This window comes from Acanthaster planci, linkage group LG01 (assembly GCF_054643075.1).
Source record: "Acanthaster planci isolate LZ-2023a linkage group LG01, COTS_SCS, whole genome shotgun sequence".
NCBI classification, from domain to species: domain Eukaryota; kingdom Metazoa; phylum Echinodermata; class Asteroidea; order Valvatida; family Acanthasteridae; genus Acanthaster; species Acanthaster planci.
This window is the reverse complement of record NC_141777.1, coordinates 22,372,464-22,380,735: the sequence shown is the minus strand read 5'-3', so window position 1 is coordinate 22,380,735 and position 8,272 is coordinate 22,372,464.

The following is an 8,272-nucleotide window of genomic DNA, read 5'->3' as shown; positions in this document are numbered from 1 at the left end:
CCCTACCCCTAACTCCAACCCTATCCCTAACCCTGTTATCCTTAACCCTATATCTAACCCTAACCCTATCCCCATCCCCATCCCCAACCCTAACCATTATCACCGGACCCTATCTCAAACCCTATCCTTAACCCTAACGAAAACCTATCCCTAACCCTGTTAAGCCTAACCCTATCTCTAACCCTAACCCTACCCCAACCCTAACCTTAACCCCATCCCTACCCCTAACCCTATTATCCCTAACCCTATCTCTTACCCTAACCCTAACCCTACCCTTAACCCCATCCCCTATCCCGAACCCTGTTTTCCCTAACCCTATCTCTAACCCCAACCCTATCTCTAACCCCAACCCTATCCCTTACCCTGTTATCCTTAACCCTATCTCTGTCCCTACCCCTAACCCCAACCCTATCCCTAACCCTGTTATCCTTAACCCTATCTCTGTCCCTACCCCTAAGCCCAACCCCAACAATATCCCTAACCCTGTTATACCCAACCCTATCTCTACCCCTAACCCTACCTGTAACCCTAACCGTATCCCTAACTCTACCCCTAAACTCAACCCTATCCATATCACTAACCCCATCTCTATCCCTAATCTTAACCTAACCCTATCCCCAACCATTATCCCTATCCCTATCTCTAACCCTATCCCAGAACCCAACAATATCCCTAAGTCTGTTTTCCCTAACCCTATCTCTAACCCTAACCCTATCTCTAACCCCAACCCTATCCCTAACCCTGTTATCCCTAACCCTATCTCTGTCCCTACCCCTAACCCCACCCCAACAATATCCCAAACCCTATCTCTAACCCTAACCCTATCTCTAACCCCATCCCTAACCCTAACCCTATTATCCCTAACCCTATCTCTAACCCTAAACCTATCTGTAACCCTAACCCTAGCTCAACCGCTACCCCTAAACCCATCCCTATGCATATCCCTAACCCCATCTCTAACCCTATCCCTAACCCTAATCCAACCCTATCCCCAACTATTTTCCCTATCCCTATCTCTAACCCCTATCCCCAACCCCAACAATATCCCTCACCCTGTTTTCCCTAACCCTATCTCTAACCCTAAACCCTATCTCTAACCCCATCTCTATCCCTAACCCTATTATCCCTAACCCTTTGTCTAACCCTAACCCTATCCCTAGCTCTACCGCTTACCCCTAAACCCAACCCTATCCATATCCCTAACCCCATCTCTAACCCTGTCCCCTAAACCCTAACCCTAATCCTAACCCCATCCCTACCCCTAACCCTATTATCCCTAACCCTATCTCTTACCCTAACCCTACCCTTAACCCCAACCCTATCAATAACCCTGTTATCCCTAACCCTATATCTAACCCCTAACCCTATTCCCATCCCTAACCCTATCCCTAACATTTATCACCGACCCTATCTCAAACCCTATCCCTAACCCTACCCCTAAACCCAGCCCTATCCCTAACCCTGTTATCCCTAACCCTATCTCTGACCCTAACCCTATCTTTAATGCTAACCTAACCCTACCCTTAACCCCAACCCTATCCCTAACCCTGTTATCCCTAACCCTATATCTAACCCTCATCCTAGCCCCAACCGTATCCCTAACCATTATCCCTATCATATCTCTAACCCTATCCCTAACCCTACCCCTAACCCCAACCCTATCCCTAACCCTGTTATCCCTAACCCTACCTCTATCTCTATCCCTATCCCTAACCCCAACCCTATCCATAACCATTATTACCAACCCATCTCAAACCCTAACCCTACCCCTAAACTCAACGCTATCGATATCCCTAACCCTATCCCTAACCCTATCCCTAAGCCTAATCCTAACCCCATCCCTACCCCTAACCCTATTATCCCTAACCCTATCTCTTACCCTAACCCTACCCTTAACCCCAACCCTATCAATACCCTGTTATCCCTAACCCTATATCTAACCCTAACCCTATTCCTATCCCTAACCCTATCCCTAACATTTATCACCGACCCTATCTCAAACCCTAACCCTACCCCTAAACCCAGCCCTATCCCTAACCCTGTTATCCCTGACCCTATCTCTAACCCTAACCCTATCTTTAATGCTACCCCTAACTCTATTGTTCCTAAACCCTAACCCCAACCCTAACTCTATTATCCCTATCCCTGTCTCTACCAATAACCCTATTGTCCCTAACCCTATCTGTAACCATAACCCTACCCCTAACCCCAACCCCAACAATATCTCTAACCCTGTTATCCCTAACCCTATCTCTAACCTTAACCCTATCCCTAACTCTACCCCCAAACCCAACCCTATCTATATCCCTAACCCCATCTCTAACCCTATCCCTAACCCGAACCCTATCCCTAACCCTGTTATCCCTAACCATATCTCCAACCCTAAGCCTACCCCTAACCCTAATATCCCTAACCCTATCTCTCTCCCTAACCCTATCCCTAACCCTAACCCAACCCTACCCCAACCCTTATCCCCATCCTTATCTCTAGACCCATCAAATCGAGAAATTGGAGAAATATGGCACTGAGCCTCCGGCCCGGACGTTGGGCTTGCAGTTATGAGCAATTTGGTTGCAGTCGGGTCCGAAAGTGGCACTATTTGGCCGTTTTTCAGAGGGATGGCTTTTAATAATGGCCACTTTTCTGGGCAGGGATATTCTCTTCATTTAAGGGGTGGTCTGCTTCTGGTGAAAATTTCTCAAAAATTCATTGGTCAACCTCCCGGGAATTGAAAGGAAAATGAAAGGGGACATGTCGATCATCGTTTTTCTGCACAGCCTGGACACCTGTGAGAGTTGTGAGTATTTTTTTAATAATTGTGAAGTGTGGGGATTTATCACAGCTGTCTATGGGAATTTATTTGTAGTGGTGAACCCATGAACTCTCGCAGGTTGCACTACACCACAATACGCTCCCATAGAAAGCAGTAAACAAAATCAGAGCGAAAAAGCGCCGCCGGTACACTCTCTGAGAAGGTTTGTCTCCTTTTTTCACCGGAAATTCAACATTATGGCCAGAAGATCTTTTCCTTCCAATTTCATGTTTTTATTCGCCTTTCCCCGAAGATACCTCTAAAGTAGTAAAACTATTCGCCCAGCTCTGATTGTCGCCGTCCGCCTCTATCCAACTAGGCCCTCAATTTAGGGCTTTTGCAAATGAAATAAGCCGAACTGGAAACTGCCAGTCCAAAATTTGGGATTTATAGAAATGTTTCTATGATCCCTCCTGATTATGGCATGTTTCATTGTAAGAACCCGTGGGATCACAAAATATTCATGAGCTCGCGCGCAGAAATACAACCATTTCGCGGAATGCACCCTCAATAGTTTCATGCAGGCCATTTTTTTCCGGGGAAAGTGAATCGGCAACCGAAGAGTTCTGCTAAATAACATGTTATGCTTTGTGGTGGGTCCGATACGTGGTTTAGTTCTTCAGATACCTTGCCCTGTGAAGCCAGCCTCTTTACAGCAACTTCCTTATGTACTTGAAAAGTGAGCAACGTTCCTGTTATTTTTGTAACATATTTTTTATATGTTGACTTTTGTTGTCGTATTTTCAGTTGTGTCAAATGTTGCTGTAAAAATAAAGCTCAAAATTTCTCTAACCCTATCCCCAACACTCGCACTATCCTAACCCTAACGCCAACAATATCCCTCACCCTACTGTCCCTAACCCTATCCTCAACCCTAACCCTACTGTCCCTAACCCTATCCTTAACCCTATCTCTAGCCCTATCTCTAACCCCAACCCTATCCCTATCCCTAACCCTTCCCCTAACCCCAACCCTATCCCTACCCGTATTATCCGTAACCCTATCTCTAGCCCTAGCCCTATCCTTAACCCTACGCCTAACCCAAACGCTATCCTTAACCATTATCCCTAACCCTATTTCTAACCAAAACCCAAACCCTGACCCCAACCCTATCCCTAACCGTAATCCCTAACCCTATCTCTAACTCTATCCCTACTCCTAGTCCCTACCCTATCCCTAACCCTATAATCACTAACCCTAGCCCTTACCCTTCCTATCCCTAACTGGGAAAGCGTGGCTGTTGTGTTTGAATATGGGAATGCTCGTTACCTTGAAAACAAAACAAGCATTTATTAAAGCACCCTTTGAAAACAGTGAAACAAAAGTTGAAAGCAAGGTCAACTGTGACAGAAAGGTGCATATTGAGGGTTTACATGAAAACAAATTAATTGTAGCTGTCATTGAAATAAAAAGTTGCAAATTCACGTCATAGATAAGAAAAAAATCCATGTATTCAACCTAAAAAATTGCCTTGGGAGTTTCGCGCTCAGGAAATAAAAAAAAATCTAAAAGTTATGCGGTGTTGACCAAGCATTCAGGCGCACGGACTCCTGAAATTCGCTACGAATCGCAGTTACCGGCTTCCATATAGGACTCTTCTGGGTCTCGGGTTCCCGGCCCACCGCACTTCCTCCCTGCCCATCCATTTAACCCCAAAAAGGGTTCGAGCGACCATGCAAGGGAGGAAACGAGACAAGCCCCTAAGCTCTGGCCGCCGAGTCGGCCATACGTCTCGAACCTGTACTAAGGCGCTCACCTGGACTTCGCGGACAGTCCCAGCAGAAGAGCTTACCCCGTGGGCTAAGGTACTGTTGGTATTTGGCAGGGATGAATTAGAGTCTCTTATAGCTACTGACTGACAGCAAACGATGGAAAACAAAAAGGCACCGCTGGGATTCGAACCCACTGTCTAACGATCTGATAACCGCGAGCGTAACCCCTCGGCCATCTCAGAGAAGTTACATGTAGTCTTTTATTTTAAGAACAAAACAAAAACATTAACTAATGCAAGAAGGCAACTGATGTGCCACACAACGGCACGACGCAATTGAGCCGTCGTGCCTTCGTCTCGCTTTGGAAGAGGCTAGAGAGAGGCAGAAATGTGTGTTGTAAATAGTACACGATAGAAAAACTCCACACACTCAGTGGCGGTTCTACGTGGTGTCATGTGGGTGCAAATTAACCCACTAACAAGCCTCTTGCACCCACATTTGCACCCACAAAAACTTTGTCACATTTTACGGCAGGGCGATCAACCGTTTCATTTTAAAGATTCCGCATCATAACCTACGGAAAATGAAGGATCATTTGCACCGACGCGATTCTGCCTTGCCCGACACTAGCATACAGCCACCGAGGTCTGGCGCGCCGATCGTCAAGGCGCCGCCACTGTCCACTCTTGATTGAATTGAAATTTCATAGGAATGTCATGTGGGACACGGGACAGCTGAGATCTTCCTACCACAATCCCTGATTTTACAGAGTGATTTTGAGGTGGAACGGGAGATTTGTGTTTGATTTTGATGCTCAGCTGTACAAAGCTTCTCGGAGAGTTTAACTTTCCAAAAAACTGGAAAATCAGATGAAGATGATAAAATTGGGGCAAAACTTTTTTACATTTGCGCAGGTGTGTGTGTGTGTTTCAAAGGGCAAAAAATTTCTTATTTTTGGAGGCTGTCACATTAATTTTTTGGCCCCTTAGGCGAAACAGTGTTCGATTTCCTGTCAGCAAGCACGTCACCGTAGACCTGCACGTCGACAAATTAAAACATTTTTTTTTATTTGGTAAAAAAAGATTACCAGAAGCTGCCAAACTTGCTAAATCGACTGAATTCTGCTACTGGGTAATTTTAACATTTTTTGATGGGGTGTGGCTGAGTAATATATACAGTAAAGGAGTCCCTCTAGTTTTCCATACATTTTAGTTAGGCACTCTTTTTCAGATGACGTTATTTCTTTAAATTAAATTTACATCTGGGAACCAGACGAATGAGGTGGTCTTATGTCCTGTGTACATGTACAAGCTGAAAATGCTTTTGAAAAGTAAAAAGGGTGGGGGCTCAGTCTAATTTAATGTTGGTAGCGGCCGGCGTTACCCGCTCATGCAGTCCCGGTGGACATCGCGCGTTATACATGTACAGCATTTCCAGGAAAAAAAAGTGAGGATGAAAAGAAAAACAGCGTTGCTGCACCACTTTTGGAGCCAACTCCTGACCAGAAACTGGAATTTTTGGGGGGCCTTAGGCTCCTTATTCAGACCCTCGGCAAGGTACCGACTGTGCTTACTGAAAAATCTGGACAGAAAACAAAACTTTTTTCAACAACACAGAGCCCCTTTTTTTGAAACTGCTTTTAAAAACACGTCAAATATGCCGGTCAAATATTCCAAGAGGTCAGATTAAAACGGTCTTTCCGGTGAGGGAAATATAATTTCATTGTAGAATACAATCAGAAATGTCACAAGTTTTTTTTGACTTGTATGAAACGCGTTTGGCAATTCAAACAGATGTTTTCTGTGTTTGTGTGTGTTGTAATAACTATTATCTATTACTATAATTATTATGTTAATTAATGTTGGTACAGCCCCCTTTTATTATACCATCATGGTTGTGGATTCCCCGTATAGTGCAGGGTCGTGGCTGCACCCGCCTAACCTCATATCCCTCTCCAATTAAATGAACGGATCATGCATTTCCTTGTTCGCGTTGGGAACCCTCTGACTTCCCTTCAGTAAGGAGGAAACACATACGTGTACACAGTATTAATGTTGACGCTAAGCTGTATGGCCATGTACAAAGCTTATTTGAAAGGATATCGGTATTGCCATGACATTTTCGAATTTTCGTGTACGAGGTCCTGCTCAAACCTATGTTGGTTACCGGTACTGCTCCGACCCTTAGATCAGCGCACCTTGTGCACTAAGCTTACTGTTCCCAAACTTATTTATATATAATTATACACGATCCTAAAGTGGATAAAATCCTTAACAACAAGGACTGAAGAACGAAAAATGAGCTGTTACAGATCCACACTACGGGCGTAAATCCCGGTCTGATGGGGTTATATACATGTAACCCCCACTTTTTGACGGGGGGGCTATTGAATCCCTCCACACACTTTTTCGTGGTAAGAAAACATTCAGGCGAGTTGTGAAGAATTTCTCGAACTTCTCAATCACTAAAATGTATTCAGTAGCACTCACAGTAGGAACAATAAAAAAAAACAGGAACGGGATCCATCTTACATCTGTATCATGAACATCTTCCCCTGTATATACATGTAGGGTCATCTGGTGTTAGCACTCCCCCCCCCCGCTTTTCAAATTTCCATGGCCGTCCCCCCACAATTCCACATAGCCTAACCCGATTTTCGGGACTGATTTATGCCACTCATTCACATCCAACTGTGAGCCAAATCAGAAAAACAGCTGACTTATTTTGCGACGATAGAAGATACCATAATGTATTACCATAAGTCGAGAAACAGTATCGTCCATCTTCAGCCTGTGAGTCATTCTTTTTTATCTAACAAACTTTTCCTGCAGTGTGTACACAACTTTAACTGCTCGAAGAGAGTACACAAGTAGTGGGGGGACTATCCAGCACACTTTGACCTTTGACCTAGAAAAGGGAAAAGGTCATAAATATACATAAGTATAATAATAAGATATTGGTATGAATAGGAATGAGGTGTAGGGTGAAAAATTAGAGCACAGAATGACCTTGGGTAAGGGATAGGCATGGGATAAGGTCAGAAAGTCTGGCACAGGTTGACATTGACTGTAGAGGGTGAATATTCGAGATATGAATATGAACATATTGGGTTAAAAACTTTTGGTACAATTTGACCTTGCTGATAATAAAAAATAGTGGATGAGTCATACAGTGTGTGATGGTATACGGACTGGCCCACCAGGCAATCCTAAGGGGTAATAAGGAGTAGGAAGCGATAATCCCTACACAATAGACAGCTCGTGCCGCCGGTCAATGAGAGAGATAATCTCTAGATTGTGTACGTTGGAAGTGAGTGTTGGTCTGACTTAACCCAGGAAGAGAGGGCGCCCACATGCTAGCGGTCTTTTGGTTTGACTTACTATGGCTACCGAGATTCGATCGATACGGGAAGAAGACTCTATTGTCCCTATTTTTTAAATTTTTAATCCTTTGAACTAGAGTGTTTTACGTCTCGTTACCCTGTACATGTGTACGTTTCACAAATTCAGTCAGAGCGGAGCGTTACTGTTGTTCGTTATTGCGGAACCCAAATGTAAAATACAGCATTATATAAAATTAAGAATTCTAGGGGTGGCATGACGTCAGTTGGGATTTTTAATACGTAGCAAAGGGGTAAATTTATTCGTCGTGCTGTGGAATATTGTGCAGAAGTTCCGGCCAATATCCGACCTGAAAATTATCATTCGATAGTCATACCGATAAGTATAACACAAAACAAATGCAATGG